Consider the following 19,105-nt stretch of genomic DNA (forward strand, 5'->3'; position numbering starts at 1 on the left):
GTACCTAACCCATAACAAACCTAACCCTTGAGATGTGAACTTTTTCTTCTTCTTTTTTCCCTTTTTATTTTTGAGAGTAAAGCACATGTTTCCCCCTGCGTCAGCAACCAGGGCAAACACCACGTTTAAGGCAACCAAAGGACATGAACTTGAACTAAAGGTTGAAAATATACACTGTCCTAGATAGAATCTCAAGATTAGGAGACATTTTGATATAGAGCTGAACATAAGTCTTTTCTCTTCCAAAGAACCAGTTACCCTTTGTTCTGGAAGCAGAAAGGAATAGTCCACATTTCCCAGAATGAAAAAAAAATGTAAGGCTCCAATTGAGCAAAATTCATAGTTTTCCCAAGGCTTATTTTGCTTCTTTATCTTGAAGCAGGGAAGACATGGAGGACATTAGACCTTGAGATGGAAGGTACACCTGTACAGGTGAAGGTGTTTCCAGGGATGGTACTAAAAGTACTTAGTCTAGAATTTTCTAGAAATGCACAATGACCCTTGATGGCTGTGGTCCCGTGGCATTGTGAATGAGCATGTGCAAAAGAGTGAAGCAGGCAATATAGCAACGAGCACAGTCACCGTCTCTGCACTGGTCCTTTGATGAGACAAAGGGGGTTCTAGTGCTTACTCTGCTCCAGATCAGGTCTGGAACCTTCAGAATGAGGCCTGAGAGAGTGGGACAGTCCCAAGGGCAGGCCCCAGCCCCAACCGGAAAGTCAGTCTAGAGCTGAATGGAACTTTGCAGAGCATCTGAGACACCATCGTTATTTCACAATAGGGGATGGTGAGACCTGAGAAGGAGCAGTGTTTTTTTTTTTCTAACTATATTTTTATTGATTTCAAAGAGGGAAAGGGAGCGGGAGAGAGAGAGAAACATCAATGATGAGAGAGAATCATTGGTCGGCTGCCTCCTACAAGCCCCACACTGGGGATTGAGCCAGCAACCCTGGGAATGTGCCCTGACTGGGAATCAAACCATGACCTCCTGGTTCATAGGTCAACACTCAACCACTGAGCCATATTGGCCGGGCAGGAGAAGTGTTTTACCCATGGCTTTGTGGTCACTGTGTTAATCCAGTTCTCCAATAAGCAGACTCCAAGATAGCATTCAACATGTAGGGATTCTACTAGAGAAAACACCTGAGTGTGGGAGAATGAGGAGAGAACTGGAGAAGGCCACAATGTGAGTCTGATCTGAGTAGAACATAGAGTGGAAGTGTCTTAGACTGCTGTGCACTCCAAGGACGGTTCGGCAAGGCAGTGCATGGGGTGGGAGTAAGGGTCCTCCAGACAAAGTCGGCTGAGAGAGGGGTCTTCCGTCTCTCAGGAAGGGGACTACCTTAGAATCCCTACCATGCTATCCACTGGCCAGGAGCAACCCATGGGATCCATGGGATGTGTGGCTTCCATGTGAGGCTAGCAATGGATGTCAGAGGCCCTTGGTTCATGACTCTCCCTGTATTTGGAGATTTACTGACATATTCTCACAGCCAGTTCAATGCAGATGATCTTGGAGTCACAACTGGTGACTTGTCTTCCTCCTCCACTCTCCATTCTAAATTTCTCTCACCCTCAGCTTCACCTCAGCAGGTCTGGATGGCTTACTTGTTGGCATGACCCACGCCTTCATCCCTGGGGGGATCTGAATGCTTGGTAACATGCCTTTTTCAGGTTGGGGTTGCTGCTCATAGTTACAGGGAGGCAAGGGAGAGCCAGGTGGCATCCACGTGGATCACCTGGATTCATACCTAATCCCTCTATGCCTCTATCATGTAAAAGCATCCTTCTGTTCTCTGAATTACCAAGCTCAAAAGTCCCTGCCAGTTTAATGATTTTTCTCCTTGTCTGCTGACCCTTGGGCACAAGGAATTCAAAGTACACTGGTGGCAGCCATAAATTATAGGCCAGTGGGACGCCTGCTGTGTCCCCTGCCGAGTGAGTCCCTTTGGGAGATCAGGACCTTCCATTAGGCAGAGTCCAGAGTTTCAGGGACAGGAATCACAAGATCCCCAGAGGGTCAAGGGAGTGATGGATGGTAAGTACGGCCACTGTTGATTTCTACCCCTTGGTTTCCAAACTCATGCATCCTTCCTACTAGAGCAAAGCGCCACAGAGGAGTCTCTGACTTAATAAACTCGCTGCATTCTGAAAAAGGTGCCCTATCCTTCCTGAGCATTTCCTCTGAGCTGGTGCTTCAGCAACACCTTTTGAAGGCCGTTCCAGCATTCTGAGAGGCAGCCTATTCCAGGACAAATCACCAGGCCAGCTGCTCAAGCAGATACTCAATTGGAGAATGACATGCCTGTCTCTCTGTAATGCAGGCACCCCCAGTTTTCAAGAGTGATTTGGTTGAATTCAGGGAAGGTGTTATATGATCTGTAACTTACTTTAAACTACTCTATCCTGCACAGTATGATACATATGATGGCATTAGTATTACACTCTGGGAAGCTAGTCAACATTCAGAATACACTAATTAGGATCCCCCTCTCTAGAGATGATTAATTTGCATTTGAAACCTCTAAAGGTTACCACAGCCTTCAACTATTTTCCATCCTTCACATTGCTGTATGTGGGCCCTAACCGCTGACCTTTATGACCTGCATCAACACAGCTCCCTTACCCCTGGCTTCCTGAAGGATTCAGCTAGTGGGAGGCACCACAAGAGACTGGAGGCTGGAAGGAGAGAGAGAAGCTGGGGTATTTATCCCTCCTCCCCAAGCACAGTCCAAGCAAGCCCTTTGGGGCTACAGATTGGCAGTGGCCGAACTCTACTATCTAAGGCTGCAGCTGCTGTTGGGAACCCTCTGCTCCAGCTCCAGCTTCTTCAGGTTCCTGGTATCTCTCCTTCCTATGTCCCTTCAGGCTTAGGAGAAGGCTCTCACAGTGGCTAGCCCTCGCATGCTTCTCCATCCTTTGTTATTTTCTCTTAACCCTTCCTCAAACTTTCTTCTGGTGCCCCCTTTGAGCAGGCTGTCTGTTTTCTGCCAGGTCGATGACAGATAGATGTACTTTTATCTCCAATCAATACCAAAGAGTTTATTAATTAGCATAAAGATTTTTATTTTTTAATATCTTTTTATTGATTTCAGAGAGAGGAAGAAAGAGGGGGAGAGGGATAGAAACATCAATGATGAGAGCAGCATTGATCGGCTGCCTCCTGCACGCCCCACACTGGGGATCAAGCCCACAACCTGGGCATGTGCTCCAACTGGGAATTGAACCATGACCTCCTGGTTCATGAGTTGATGCTCAACCATACTAGTCCGGCTAATATAGGGGCTTTTAGAAATAATTCTTATATTGGTAAAATGAATGATGTTCAAGCTATGTGCATTAATTGGCTAGAAATGGTGTACAGGCACCTCTGTCCTTGCATAAATAAAATAAGAACCCAGAAAGTTCAACAGCCTAGTCCTTTTGGATTGCCATTTGGGCCTAAGGTCCACTTAACTGTTTGGCCTCTTAACGTAGGAATCTTGAAGATGCCTAGACAGTTGGCTGAAACTTGCCAGGTGAATACTTCTGCATGTGCCTCAAGGGAACCCAAGGACAGAGTGCAGGGACGCTAGCAAGCTTACCAGCCAGTTGGGTGACTGTGTTGGGTTTGTTTTGCTATATCTACTTACTTATAAAAATTAGTATGTATGTCAGAATTTGGCTAGGACTTCTGGATTGTGGGGTGGAGAGACTTTTAGCCCTCCCCTATCTCAAACCTTTAAAAACTACCGATACCTGAAAAATCAGCTCAGTAGTTGTGAACCACCAAGCTGGCTTAGATCCGGCCATGAACGAGAGAAGCAATCGTCTTTCTTCCCCAGAGGGAGGGAAGAAAGTCACCTTTCCCAGACACTGGGCCTTGCCAAAGGCCAAAGACCACAGTGGCATTTCGCTTCCCATGCCCTTTGTGGGCTGAGTGTAGGAGGGAGTGTTTGCCATTTCTTAGTAAATGCTGGAGGGGGGAGCCTAGTCCCTTATCTGATGGCTCTTTTCAGAGGATGATGTCCATGGCAACTCTGTGTTCATCTCTCGGCCTCATTGCCCATTTGGGGCTCCAAGTCATGTCAACACATTGCTACAAGCTACATTACAAATGCGGCATTTCATTTCAGAAAACCTCCCGAGAGGTCATATGGATAACATCCTCAAATTGCAGGAGAGGAAAAAGAGGCCCACAGAGGCTGAGCACTTGTCCAAGGCCACTCTTATTTGGTGGACAGAGACCTAAAGGGAACCCAAGTTGCCTCCCAGATTTAGTGTTCTGTGTGGAGCTGAGCTGACTGTTTAGGGAAGCTGGTATAAGGAAGTTCAAGGGCAGGGATGGTATAGAGGCACATTGATCAATCACCAGGCATTCACTCAGCAGTTACTAGGTATCCAGGACAATGTTGTATGGGACAGAGAAATAAGAAAAGACACAGTCCCTTCCCTGGAGAGTTCAGTGTCTGATTGGGGGCTACAACTACCATGGGAAAAAGCCATGAACTAGCTCCCTGGAGTGGGATGGCTCTGGGAACTCAGGAGCACAAAGAATGAGCATTCACATGGTGGTTAAAATGTCCACTCCAGACTCAGACAGGCCTGGTTCAAACCCTAGCACCCCTTAGCCAGTCCACCTAACCTTTCTAAGCCTCACTCTGCCTATCTACATGGGAAGTATACATGCCTCTGTCCTACCACAGTGAAAACTAAATAAGATCTTGCCTGCTAACATGCTTTGTGTAGAGCTGGACAACATGGTAAAGGCTCTCTTGACTAATAAATATCAGTTCCTTAGTTTATTTAGTAACCAAAGAAGAGAGGGAGGGGCACCATAAGCATATACCTTGGTCAAATGCCCCAGGGCTTATAGTATTCCAAAGGCACGTGTGTGTGTGTGTGTGTGTGTGTGTGTGTGTGTGTAATAACCTTGAAGAATGCTAATTAAACGACTGTCCAAGTAAACATAATCTAGAGACAGGCTTAGCCAAGGGTCAGCCAATTCTGGTGGGATTACTTGGCCGCTGCTTTGTCAGGGCTGATTGAGTGCCACGTGGTGTTTAGGGGGCAGTAATCACCTGCTTTCGTACACCTTTCATCTTCAGCCTTTCCACCAGCCACACATGCAAGCACAGAGCTGGAAATGGCCAAGAAATCTGTGTTCAGAGTTGTCTGTGGAGCAACTGCCGTGCAGCTGTGTAGCAATGGATTAATTGTTCTTAAGGCTTCTGTTTGCTAATCTCTTTACCAGCTTCACAAATACCCCAAGGTCACATTTAGTTCTACACCAGTCAATTGTAACACAACTCCGGGGCAGTAACATCAGGAGACCAGCATGCACTCCTGTCCCTGAGTTCTTCATGAGTTGATTAAAAAAGCCGATCACCAGGGCACCTGTACAGAGGAAACCAGAAAGAGAATGCTTGTCTGTCCAGCCGAAGGACCCACATTTCCACATCAGGAACATGGAATCCAGAGCTCCAGGAGCCTGAAAGGGAACTGGCTCCAAAGCCAGCATGATTGTAACGAAAAGATGTTATCGCCAGAGAACAAAGCCCTAACCTGGTGTAAACCCTACAAGGAACCCCATGGTTCAGAGTCAGTTATAAATTCAGAATATGAAACCATTGAACTGTGGTTTAGTTAGGTCCATAGTCTCACTATGAATACAGAGATGGCGTGTATAGTTCTCTTAGCACCTGTATGGTGACAAATGTGGCCTTTTGTGTTTTTTTAAAATTTTATTTGTAGTTTTGTTTATTCTCACCCGAGGACATTTTCCCATTGATTTTTTTAAGGGGGTGGGGGTAGGTAGAGACAGAGAGAGAAACATTGATGTGAGAGAGACACATCGATTGGTTGCCTCCCACTAGAATCAAACCTGGGACCCTTCAGTGTGCAGGCCAGTGCTCTAGCCACTGAGCCAAACCAGCTAGGGCAATCTGTGGCCTTTTCAACCTACCTAGGAATTGACACTGATTTAACAAAAAATAAGAATGAAATTTACCATGGAGAGAAATTCCACCCCTAGATTTGTCCTGAGAGCTTCGAGACTTACCATCCACCTCTAGGAAGTTTTTACTTAGAATGGTTTAGCTTATTCTAGTCATTAGCATTGCAATTTCTCCCAGGAGTCCTTTTTTCTCAGTTACCTGGAATAAGGTTAACTTAAAAAAAATCGATGTAATAACCAGTTCACATCCATTGGGATGGATACTATAAAAACAACAGAAAGTAGCGAATGTCCGTGAGAACTGGGAGACACTGGAGTCCTTGGTGAGACTGTAAAATGGTGCAGCAGCCACGGAAAGCAGTGTGGAGGGTCCTCAAAAAAACTGAAAACCGGTTCTTAAAGAGATATTGACACGCCCATGTTCATAGCAGCGCCATTTATAATAGCCAAAATGCAGAAGCAACCCATATGTCCAACAGTGGCTGAATGGATAAACAAAATATGGTATATATATGAGACAGAATATTATTCAGTTTTATAAAGAAAAAAATAAATCCTGTCACATGCTACAACATGGATGAACCTTGAGGACATTATGCTAAGTGAGATAAACCAGTCACAAAGAGACAAATGCCGTATGATTCTACTGATATGAAGTGCCTAGAGTAGTCAAAAGATAAAAAGTGGGGCGGTAGTTGCCAGGGCTGGGAGCGAGCGGGAAGAACAGATATTGTTCAGTGGGTAGAGAGCTTCAGTTTTGCAAGATGAAAAGGCTCTAGAGATTGATTCCACAACCACGTGACTAAACTCAGCACTACCGAACTGTCCACTTAAAAATGGTTAAGATAATAGATTTTATGTTGTCCTTTTTAACACAATAAGAAACATCAATGTACTCAATGCCTGCAAAAGCTAAGATAAATGGACAGATGGAGAAATGGCCAGATAGGTGACAAAGCAACTATAATAAATGTTAATTGTAGGATCTAGGTGGTGGGTATATAGGTATTTTCTGTAAAACTCCAACTTTTTTGTCTGTTTGAAATTTTTTATAATGAAATGTTGGCAAACAATGAAAAAAATCAATGTAGTAATTAGAATTTATATACATGCATTCTACATGTGATACATATACTATATATATGTAGCTAATATTTTTAACTGTGACACATTTTTCTTTTTTTAAATATGTTTTTATTGATTTTTAGAGAGAGAGGAAGGGATAGGGGGAGAGAGATAGAAACATCTATGAGAGAGAAACATCATCTGTCTGCTGGCTCCTGCATACCCCCTACTGGGGATTGAGCCCACAACCCAGGCAAGGGCCTGACGGGGAATTGAACCGTGACCTCCTGGTTCATGGGTTGACGCTCAACCACTGAGTCACACCAGCCGGGCAATGGCACATTTTTCTTAAAAATAATTAAACCTCTCTGGAAGAGTAGAATATTATAAACATAAAAGAGGGACTCTTCATGACATACATCTGCTTAACTTTTTTTTCATCAGATAACATACACATTGGTTTTTAGAAAATCAATGACGAGGCCCCTAGAGTGAATATAAACTGACTTCTGCCCACCCCTCTGCAACCCCAGTCCTATCCCCCGAGCTAACTGCGTTTCCTCACTTCTGTTTTTTTGTTTCTCATGGTTGTTTCCCTATCTTTAACTAAAATGCTGATACCGCTATTTCTCATTTTATCAACTTTAGACATTGTCTGCTGACTTCCTGCCCTGAGAGATGTAGATTTGGCTCCCATACATGACCCCGCCCCAGACCCCCATCCACTCCACCCCTTGCATCACTACCCTCCCCCTCTCCTTCCTTCCCTGACAAATACACTACCCTCTGAAGACTTGGGGGTAGGGGGGTAGGGGCTGGGGGAAGAGGGGTAAAGCAGGGAGGAATGGGAGATATCTGTAATACAATCAACAATAAGAAATATATTTAAAAACAAACAAACAAATACACTACCCTCAGTCCCTCCCCAGTTAGCTCCCCAACTCCAAATGTATACCCAGGCCTTCATTTTTTTGTGCTATTAACCATGCCTGTCATCTCTTGAGCGTGTGTAAGGTGGAATTTTTATATTCCCATTCTCTCCCGTCCTTCTCCTCCCACGCACCTTCCACGCCTCAGATTGTTCACCATGCTTGTACTTTTATAGCATGACATCAGCTTGAATGTGTCAAAACAAGAACAAAAACCCCCCACAACAACTCCCTGTGGAAAATTCCATTCCAACATGGTGAGCACGCACAGTGCTCAGCATACAGTAGGCACTTTATAAACACCTGGGCAGTTGGGTATTCGTCATGTTTGCCAACACTAAGCTCACAAAGCAGGGGCCTCCCCATGGCCTCCTTACCCCTGGGAGGCAGATAGCAAGTCCATCATGATCTCGAGTGGGCACACAGAAGGCATTTCACAAACTCCTTTCAATGCTATTTAAACATCGACTCCGCATCCTTTCAGGGTTCTGGAAGGTCTATGTAACTGCATTCGAGTTTTTTAAAGGAGATTAAATACATGAAAGAAAGATAGAACCATGATGGACTATTGGAGGGAAATTAGGTGGAGTGGAGGGATGTCCTCAGTTTGTCTGAGCTGTCCCCCAACCTGTTTATTTGTGTGTCTGTATCAGAGAGAGGCACAGAACTGGACGGATTAGAGGCATGAACCGGGTAGCAGGTTCCTCCTGACATTGCAGCCCTATTTCATCCTGCCACGAGTTCGAGTCATACATGTGCTGATGCAGTCCCTACATTATATATAGCTTGAGTCCAGGGATTCAAGGGTTTCAATGATCTTTGCCTCCCCATCACAATCATCCTTCTCTTGCTATTACCGTTAGAGCCCAAGTCTCCTAAAATGCAGCCAAGTTCCCTCTACAACCTTGCTTGCTGATGTCAAACCCGACATATGGACTCAGTAGCTATTTTATCAGAGGTGGTTGTTTCTGATGTGTCCTGACATGACTGGGCCCCCTGTGCCCTGCTTTCCCCAGGACACTGCAAGCAGCCCCGCCCCCACGACTTCCTTTAATGCTTCACGCAATGCGACGGCCTCAGACTGCTGTCTGACATGGCGAGTGAAGTAGAGAACCCCTCCTGTGTTTCTAATTTGACCCAAGGAGAATGCAAAAGTTCAGAGCAATTCTGTGCCTTACTCTAGTCATGCAAGTGTCCTACATTCTGAAGGGTGTGTTGGCCTCGGTCAATCCAAGTCTAGAGTCCTGGCCTCTATCTTCCCCCGAGTGATAGCCACCTTCTAACCCCCCAAAGCTGTGAATATGTTAGCGTACAAGGCATGAGGGGCTTTCAAATATGATTAACGTTCGAAACCTTTGGCGTGGGGAGATTTTTCTGGATTGTCTAGGTAAGTCCAATTTAATCACAGGAATCCTTAAAAATGGGGAGCGAATGAGACTTCGGGAGGAAGGGCTCAGATTGATGCAGTGTGTGAAGGACTCGGCCAGCCTTTGCTGGCTTTCAAGATGGAAGGTGGAGGCCACGTGCCAAGGAATGTGGGCGGCTTCTAGTAGCTGGAAAAGGAGTGGAAATGGCTTCTCCCCTAGAGTCTGCACAAAAGAACACAGTCTTGCCAACCCATTGAGTTCAGTGGGACCTGTTTGGGACTTCTAATCTACAGAACTATAAGATAAGTGAGTGTTATTTAAATGACTTAGTTTGTCGCAACTTGTTTTAGCAGCATTAGACAGCTAGCCCACTGCCCTCGTCCGGATTGGCATGCCCTCAAAATATATGAAAGCAACCAGTTTTTCATAAGTGAGAGTATTAGGGAATTGCTTATAAATCACGCACGAGGACATCTCGATCACTGGGAACTCTTGCAAAATATGTCCTGGTGACAAATGAGTTCTTGTAAATAGCTGAAGATTTATTCCTTTAAGACATGACACATTTTTTATTTTAAACATTTTGTAAGATGAACATTTTTAACTTTTAGAGTGTTTAAATTTTAACATTTTAAATTAAACATTCAAGTTAACATTTTAACCTTTAGAAAGGTTAAGTCTTTTTTAATCCTATACATATATATCTCCATGTATATTCCTTCATATATATATATATATATATATATATATATATATATGGATATGTGCACATACATATATATTCCTTTCTACTTAGACGGAATACATTAAACTTCATTTAACATTTTCATGATGCATAGGGGGATTTTTTTTTATTTTAAGCCTTAATTATTACCCAATACTATAGCATTGCCCTTGGTGATGACTAGGTATTGGAAAACTTCCATGTTTCAGATTTTCTGGAATGACTCTAACTTTAAATATTCTGTCTTGCTCTCGTTTTCCTTGTCAGATTACCTTTGCTGGTTTTCGGCTCAGTTACTACAGTCATTATGGCTATAAGGGTACTTGATTTCGCAATAAAGGGCCCCAGGCACTAACCAACAGGGAATCCTAAACCATGTATTTGCCTTACATTTTTAAAAATATTTTGCATTTCCTGCTTGTTACCTTTCAACCCCGATAAATAATTTTCTGCACAAATGTTTCAGTTGGTGGTGTCCTCCACATGGGACTGCTGGCATGGCGAGCAGAGGTCACTGGGGCTGTGGGAAGTTAACCGGCAGTGATGTCCAGCAGTGGATCTGTAGCAGGAAGTTAACCGGCAGTGATGTCCAGCAGTGGATCTGTAGCAGGGAAGTTAACCGGCAGTGATGTCCGGCAGTAGGTCTGTAGCAGGGAAGTTAACCGGCAGTGATGTCCGGCAGTGGATCTGTAGCAGGGAAGTTAACCGGCAGTGATGTCCGGCAGTGGATCTGTAGCAGGAAGTTAACCGGCAGTGATGTCCGGCAGTAGGTCTGTAGCAGGAAGTTAACCGGCAGTGATGTCCGGCAGTGGATCTGTAGCGGGAAGTTAACCGGCAGTGATGTCCGGCAGTGGATCTGTAGCGGGAAGTTAACCGGCAGTGATGAACGGCAGTAGGTCTGTAGCAGGAAGTTAACCGGCAGTGATGTCCGGCAGTGGATCTGTAGCGGGAAGTTAACCGGCAGTGATGTCCGGCAGTGGATCTGTAGCAGGGAAGTTAACCGGCAGTGATGTCAGGCAGTGGATCTGTAGCAGGGCCCCAGAGAACACTCAGAATCCCTTAGGTCTCTCTGTTCCTTGAGCTGGTGAATCTGCCATCTTGCCTTTGACTTGAGTAGCAAAGTTTGCATCTCTCCTAAAAAGTTCTTCACATAAGACTAGAACCACCAGTCACCCAAACCACTGTGATTATGATCTTCCTCCTCAAAATAATACTTCCTTTCTAAACCCCTCTCGGATAATCTAAACCAGGGATGGGCAAACTTTTTGACTCGAGGGCCACAATGGGTTCTTAAACTGGACCGGAGGGCTGGAATAAAAGCATGGATGGAGTGTTTGTGTGAACTAATATAAATTCAAAGTAAACATCATTACATAAAAGGGTACAGTCTTTTTTTTTTTTTAGTTTTATTCATTTCAAACGGGCCGGATTCGGCCCGCGGGCCGTAGTTTGCCCACGGCTGATCTAAACCAACATAGGCTCCAAACTCCAACAGAACCATCTAAGATATGAGGCGTCCCATTTCTTAGCGCTCTGGCTGCTAAAGTCACCACCTACTCAAGTGGCTGATATAGGAGGCTCCTCTACAGGGGTGTGTGGCTAGAACCTGTTTTGTTTCAGGGCCCCCCGCAGTGTCTTGGCCTTGAGCCTTGGACCTATTTGATTAACTGAGACACCCTATGGTTACTAATCACTTTGAATACAAAGAGGTGTCAACAGCTGTGGGTACCAATCTAGTCTTCTTCTGAGGTTAACTTAGCCTGGCCTGCAGAGGGCAGGGTGAGTGTGGGTGTGCATGTGTGTGCACATGTATGTGCATGTGTGCATGATTTTGTGTATGTGTGTTACTCAGTATGAGTGTAAGCTGTGTGGGGTTGTGTATGTGTGTGCATGTGTGTATGGCATGTGCATGTGGGCATGCATGTGTGTATTCATGCATGCAGCCAAAGGGCAAACAGAGAGAGCGGGAGAGATGGAAACACAGAAGGAAAGAACCAGCAAAAAAAGTCAGAGAAGTAGAGACTTATAGGGACTAGAGAATGAGTGAGAGAAGCACAGGGGTGGGAGCGGGGGGAAAGTGAAGGGCAAAGGCAGAGAACAAGACAGAAGAGAAGGGACTAGAGGTGCTAGGCCTGCGTCATTTCCAGGGTGAGGAAATGCCCCTTCGGGGAGGCAGGCAGAGTCCAGCACTCAGAAGAGTGAGGATGTTCCCTGCGTTTGTCTGTCTCCTTGTCACAGTGTAGCTGGTGGTTCTCATCTCCTAGCCTCAGCCCGGCTCCACCCCTGTGGGAGACGGTACTGACCAGTCACACCTCAAGCCTCGGTGTGGAGCCTGTGGCTTTATTTTTTCTAAGAAGGTAGTAACATCAAACAAAGGAAGTCACACTGTCCTCTGCCTCAACGAGGCAAACAGTGGCTGCCAGGCCTGGCTGCCTCCCTCCCACGCACAGATGAGGCCGGGCCAGAGGAGCTTGCCGGGGGGCCTCGGGTGTGGCTGATGCAACAGGGGCCTCAGTCCCAGAACAATAAACACCGAGTCTGGCCCTTGGTGCCAAGCTGTGAAGTGGGGAGAGGAGTTGACCTGGGAAGGGATGTGGCCCTGCAGGAGCCGTCTCAAGCCTGTGGGACAGGCCATCTGCTTGGGGACGCAGGCGGGACTGGGCCCAGCATCCCCACAGATCATGTGGGAGTTGGAAATGCGGCTTCTCCATCAGGCCTGGGTATTTCTCATGTGCAGATGGAGTTGCCCTGGATCAGTGGTTTCCAAACGTCCCTGGGGGTCCCTGGGGATCCCAGGGGGTTCCATGGACCTCCCTCAGGGCCTGTGGATGGTGGTGAGTGACTGAGCAGGGTGTCAGGTCTGTCCTCTGCGCTGACCTAAGGGACTGGATATTTACACTTGACTTTGAAGACTACAAAGCAAAAGCAGGTGTGAGGCCCGTCTCCCCAACTCCAGCTGGATGAGGTCAGCATCCCTGCCAGCCTCAGCACATGACTCATCTTCCTACTGCAGGGGCTAGAGCAGGGGGTGGGTGGCGCTTTGGGGACCCTGGGACAGAGTTGGCAGTGAACTTTGGCAGGGGAGAAGACTCATTTATTCACGTGAACAGGGGGTCTAGACACTTCTTGGCTGGTCCCCAGTGCTGGAAACTCACCCACAGAAACGGATTCCTTGGGACTAAGGCACATCTGTACACTAGCTAGAGGAGGTCAAATGCTCCCCACTGAAAGGCACAGTCTGCTCACTTTGGAATTTCTGGGCTGGGCTGGTCACTTTGGAATTTCTGGGCTGGGCAGACCATTAGTTGACACAGTACTCGGCCATAAGGAAACAGAGAAGTGATTTCCTTGACATCCGTGCTACCTTGATGACTGTAAATCCTGCAGAAAACCAAGGGGAAACCCAGATGAGATGACTCGTCGGGTGAGAGAGTCAGATTCAAGCTCCATTAGATGGCAGTGGCTGTGCCTTCCTGCAGGCTGGCTCTGGTTTGTGTGCCAAGGCCAGCTCTGCCCTTCCACGGTCACCTCGCGGTGACCCACCCACGTTGTCAACAAGCAGATGCTATCCCTCAGGGTATGTCATGTAGGCATATGTCATTTCTGGGCTCCTGAGCTGCCCACCCAATGTCACAATTGGATTGGTCACTGCATGTTCTGGAAGGATCAGAAAGCAGTCCACTCGTGGGAAAACCAACCCTCCCCTGTTGGTTCTCTTTGAGCTTTTCTATTTATTTATTATGTATCTATTTATTTATATTTAATATATTTTTATTAATTTCAGAGAGGAAAGGAGAGGGAGAGATAGAAATATCAATGATGAGAGAGAATCATTGATCGGCTGCCTCCTGCATGTCCCTCAGTGGGGATGGAGCCTGCAACCCGGACATGTGCCCTGATCGAGAATCGAACCATGACCTTCAGGTCGACGCTCAACCACTGAGCCACGCCAGCCAGCCGGGCTCTTTGAGCTTTTCTGTTGGACTTGGGAGCTATAGGGGGACCTCCCTGTTTGCGGGAGGCGGGGCGGGGGCGCGGGGAAGCATTCACCACCAGACTGAAAAATGACCAACTGCTCAAAGGCCAGGTGGGTAAATCTGCAAGTCAGTGACATGGCATCCCGTTCCACGCAGAGGCTACAGCCAACACAGATGCACGAAGCAGAGCGGTAATGACACCTCAGAAGAAGATGCGAAATATTTAAATGCCTGCGATTCTTACGAGAGGGGATTTTTTGATATTGGGTTTTACAGGCAGTAAACTTGTGTCCTGAGTTAGTTTCCCCCTCTCTCTTTAGAAGTGCCATGTCCATGTTTTACATGGTACCAGGTTAATAGCTACGTTCCCCTTGTGTAAATCGTTAGCTACCGCCAACCTCAGCCTTCGTTCTCACACTGGAACGTTTGCTGCAGCTGTCTCTGCTCGGGGAAATGTCTTCATAATTGGGCCATAGTTTATTTCTGTTTCCAGGGGCAACCACTTCAGATTTCTAGCATGTGGGAGGTTTGCATACATGAGTCATGCAGATGTTTCTCCTAAAGAACCAGCTGCATCCTCTGATCCAGGTCAGGGCCTTCACCTCCAAGCTCTGTGCCACCGCAGGGCTCACCAAGGCTTTGCTTACCTCAAGGGCCTGCCCGACTGCCCTCTGGACACGGTCCAGTGGCCCTGGTGTTTCAGGTCCCAGCTCACCTTTACCTGCCAGCCACCCTAGCCCTGCCTTCCTTCTCTCACACCCACGGGGGTTTTCCCGCGAGGCACTCCTTCCATAAACCACATGCCTCAGATTCCTTCTCAGGCTCTGCCTTTGGAACCTAAGACACTAAGTCTCTACATCCATGGCCCTGAGAGGAGAGCCTGGCATCCCAAGGGGAAGATCCCCTTCACCAGCTAAAATTCAAAGCGATGAAAAGTATAAGTTGCCTTTTGATCACAACCCAGCGTCACGACTTTACGTAGGTTTCATGTAGATTAATTTCAGGATACTGATTCTGACTCCGCCCCACTGTACCCTTCATGGAAACATGACCAGCTTCCTTAGTAGGCAGCGGAGATTTTGGCAATGGCACAGGTTTTAGAATCACACCCTCCTCATTGCACCCTATTCAGTGCCAGCTTCTGTAATTAACATATTGTCATCAACTGGAATGTCTGCCCAAGCTGGAAAAACGCAATGTGTAATTCATGGTGACTGGTTTTCATAGAATGAAATAGAAAAGAAGTAAATGGGCCATACATTTAGAGAGATGGCACATGGCGAGGCTTGATGGAAACTATGCCATTGGCTGTCAGAGGAAAGGCCAGCTCCCAGAAACACACGAGTTGGGGGGGCGGGGATTTACTTCCTGGGACGCTGCCCCAGAACCTGGGAGTATGAGAAATGCTGCTGTGAGCTTCAGACGGGTAAGGACGGTGGTTCTAGTTTGTCTAAGGGAGAGAGAAATGACATGGTGAAGGCTCTGGGGTGCGCAGGGCTGAGAAGGGCTACCCCAGTCACGGGCACTCAGCAAGGAGCTAATGCAACCCCAACAGAGCTGTCTGGAATTCGTGCACGTGACTTGCCAGGGGGCTTAGAGGCAAGACCCCCTGAGAGGTTAGACCTTCAAGCCTGGCTAGTGCAATTATGGTTCTTAGCTCAGGCAGCTGTAACACAATGCCACAGACTGGGTGGCTTTAGCAACATGCATTGTTTCTCTCAGTTCTGGAGGCTGGGACGTCTAAGACCAAGTCAGATTCGGATCTTGGTGTGGGCCCTCTTCCTAGCCTGCAGATGGCCAACTTCCTGCTGTGTCCTCACATGGTGGAGAGAGGAAGCTCTGGTGTCTTTTCCTCTTCTGATAAGAGCACTGATCCCACCATGGGGGCCCACTCTTATGACCTCCCCTAAGTCTGATTCCCTCCCAAAGGCCCTACCTCTGAATACCATCATATTGGGGGTCATGGCTTCAACAGATGAATTTGTGTGTGGGGGGCGGGAGTGGGGGGAACATTCAGTCCATGGCTCATGGTATCTTTCCTGGGGCACAGATAACGGACCTTCTGGCGGTTGTTCTCCATACTCCCTCTTTGCCAGCACCGGGTGAGAATATTCTAGTAGATGGTGAAGAGGTTAAGACAGCTGTCTCCTTTCGCACACACCAGGCTTTCAGGAGACAAAGTGGGAGGGGCAAAGTGTGAGCAGTGGCATGATCGATGCGGGCCTTCAAATGCTATTTGTTGGGATGCGTGTGTCTGGTTCCAAAGAGCATTTAAGGTGGCTTACAGAGATAAAAACATTAGAAGTCAGTAGGAGAGATGAGGTAAAAGCACGACGAGAATAGGCACAAAAAACACGGGGCCAAGCCTTAAAATAGAAGGGAAATGAAATCTATTTTGCTTGAGCAGGGAAAAGTGCCACGTGTTCTGGGAACCCAGTGGCATTCTGTTCCATGTCTCTTAGAAATTAAGAGTAAGCAGTGTTTGTCTCAATTTAGGGACCTGCATTTTGATGAGTTTGTTCTGTTTTCGTTTTGTGTGGTTCCCTGACCTTAAATCTCCATTTCAATGAGAAAACTGGGCTCCATCACAGGGAGCTGACAGTGTTCTTGTAACGGCCTTCCTCTGGGGATCTTTTGGTGGGGAACTTGGCAACTTATGAGGGTAGCAGAGGAAGTCAAAGGTTGAGAAAGGATCGGAAGGCCTGTACAATACAGGAATTGAGAAAAGAGAATTCTGGAAGGAACATCCGTGTTACCTCTAGACAGGGGTTCACAACCTGTGGGTCGCGACCACTTTGGTGGTCGAACGACCCTTTCACAGGGGTCACCTAAGACCATCCTGCATATCAGATATTTACATGACGATTCATCACAGTAGCAACATGACAGTTATGAAGTAGCAACGAAAATAATTTTATGGTTGGGTCACCACATGAGGAACTGTATTTAAAGGGCCAGAAGGTTGAGAACCACTGCCTAGCATTTGGATGGCTCAAGATTTAATTATTTTCTAAAAGGAACGAGGACTAGGTGGGCCACCTCCACGAGAGCTGGGAGCTCCATAACTAAAGCAGGATTAGCTGGGTAATTGACTTGCCTTTTTGCTCTGGCTGTGTGGGCACAGGGAAGCCCAGGAGTGTTTATTCAATTCTGTGATATTTTTATTTGATGGAACAAAGGCTATCTTTTTTTTTTCCAACCTCAAGACTTGTTTGCCAAGATTATCTTTATTTGAATGCTCTGTATTAATAAGCAACACCTCTGAGGTCTCACGTAGAATCGTCATTTTTAGCCTCCAGAATGATAAAAAAAAAAACAAAGCAAATAAGAAACAAGGAAGTTACACTAGTATTATACCAATGCTGTCTAATGATTTTCCATTATCTACAGGGTCAAGTTCAATTTCTCTGCCACAGGGCTTAGAAAAGTGCAATGAGTTTCTTTTTGGAAGTCATCGTTTTTCTGATTATTAAAGTAATTGGGATCATTAAAGAATTTGGAAGACACATAGAAAAAGAGGGACTATGAAAATGAAAATCACTCATAAATGCCACTACTTGGGAAAAAATGACTGTTAAGGTTTTGAAGATTTTGCTTCCATTTTAGCAAACTGATACTGAGAACATTTTCCCTTGTTGTGAAGTGGTTCTTTAAAGCAATTTTTAATGCCGTAACAATATTCCATTGTGTGGATTTACTCTATTTATCAATCTTACCAGTCAGCTATTAATGGACATCTGACTCCAATTATGATTATTAATTATTATTACTATTAATTTTAAGTAGTTTGGCTTATTAACTCTGCATGTAAATCTTTGTTCAACTTTCTGCTAATTTCTTTCTGATGGATTCTAAGAAGGCTGATGGGAGATGAACTTTGCAGCTCTCGATAGACATGACCGAACTGCTACCCTGGGGCGAGTGCACAACCAGATATGGTTTTCATTATAAAACCATCAGGTACCTGCTACAGTCAGCCCTTCCACTGCTTCGATTTGATAACCCCAAACCGAAAAGAGGGAAAACCTTTATAAGGTAGTCAGAAAACTCCTACATAATATCAGAAAGTTGACTAACAAATAAGTTCTATTTTTAAAATGATTGCACCTTAGTCATGACACATCATTAAGCTTGCCATAATGAAGATGCAAGACTAAAAGATCCGGTGTTTCATTAAGTCAGGAATTTTAACTCTAGTACAAAGGGAAAAGGAATTTTAGAAACCCCCTGTCAACTTTGTAGATGACAAAATTGCAGGCCAGGGAAGTGGATTTCTCAGGTCCTGCAATTACTAGTCAGAGAGCTGGTGTTGGCATTCGTGTTACCCAAGGACCATAGAAAATTCTCTTAGGATATTCAAGTTAGGGCAGCACATAGCAATAAGGACATGACTTATTCTTAAACACTTCCTACCAGAGCTATCCCTAACAGCTGCTTCCCAAGCACCTTCTGTTAACTGGTTAATTAGGAGAGCAGTGGTTTTTACACAGAGGATTCTGGGATAATGAGTAAGAGGTACAGCTGGAAATGAAAATCATCCATTGCAGAAATTACCGTGGCTTGCCTGCAGAGAAAAATGAAAATGTAATTCCTTTCAGAGCTCCTGACAGATGGATGACAGCCCTGTGCTGCCCTCCATTCTCAGAGCTTCTGGGAGGAATACCTAGTGAGAAGTAAATGATTGCTCTTGCTTATCTTGCAACCTGGGAAAATGGATTGAATATCCAAGGAAGGTGGGCAAGGCAAAATGTTGGTCTTCCTTGTTTGAATTTAGAGAAATAATTCTAAGAAAACTAAGGGTGTGTGTGTGTTTAAATATTTTTATTGATTTTTAGAGAGAGAAAGGAAGGGAGAGAGAGCAACATGGATGTGAGAGCGGAACATCAATCAGTTGCCTCCTGCACCTCCCCCCCCCCCCACCCAACCAGGGTTTGAGCCTGAAACCTGGGCATGTGCCCTGACTGGGAATCGAACCCATGACCTCCTGGTTCATAGGTTGATGCTCAACAAACTGATCCACAGCAGTCAGGGCAGAAAACTAAATTTTATTTCAGCGCTAGAGGTCCAGTGCATGAATTTTTGCATGGGTAGGGTCCCTCCGCCTGGCC

The sequence above is a fragment of the Myotis yumanensis genome, unplaced genomic scaffold, assembly GCF_028538775.1.
Source record: "Myotis yumanensis isolate MYYU_CA2020_CCGP unplaced genomic scaffold, mMyoYum1.0.hap1 SCAF_13, whole genome shotgun sequence".
Taxonomy (NCBI): Eukaryota; Metazoa; Chordata; class Mammalia; order Chiroptera; family Vespertilionidae; genus Myotis; species Myotis yumanensis.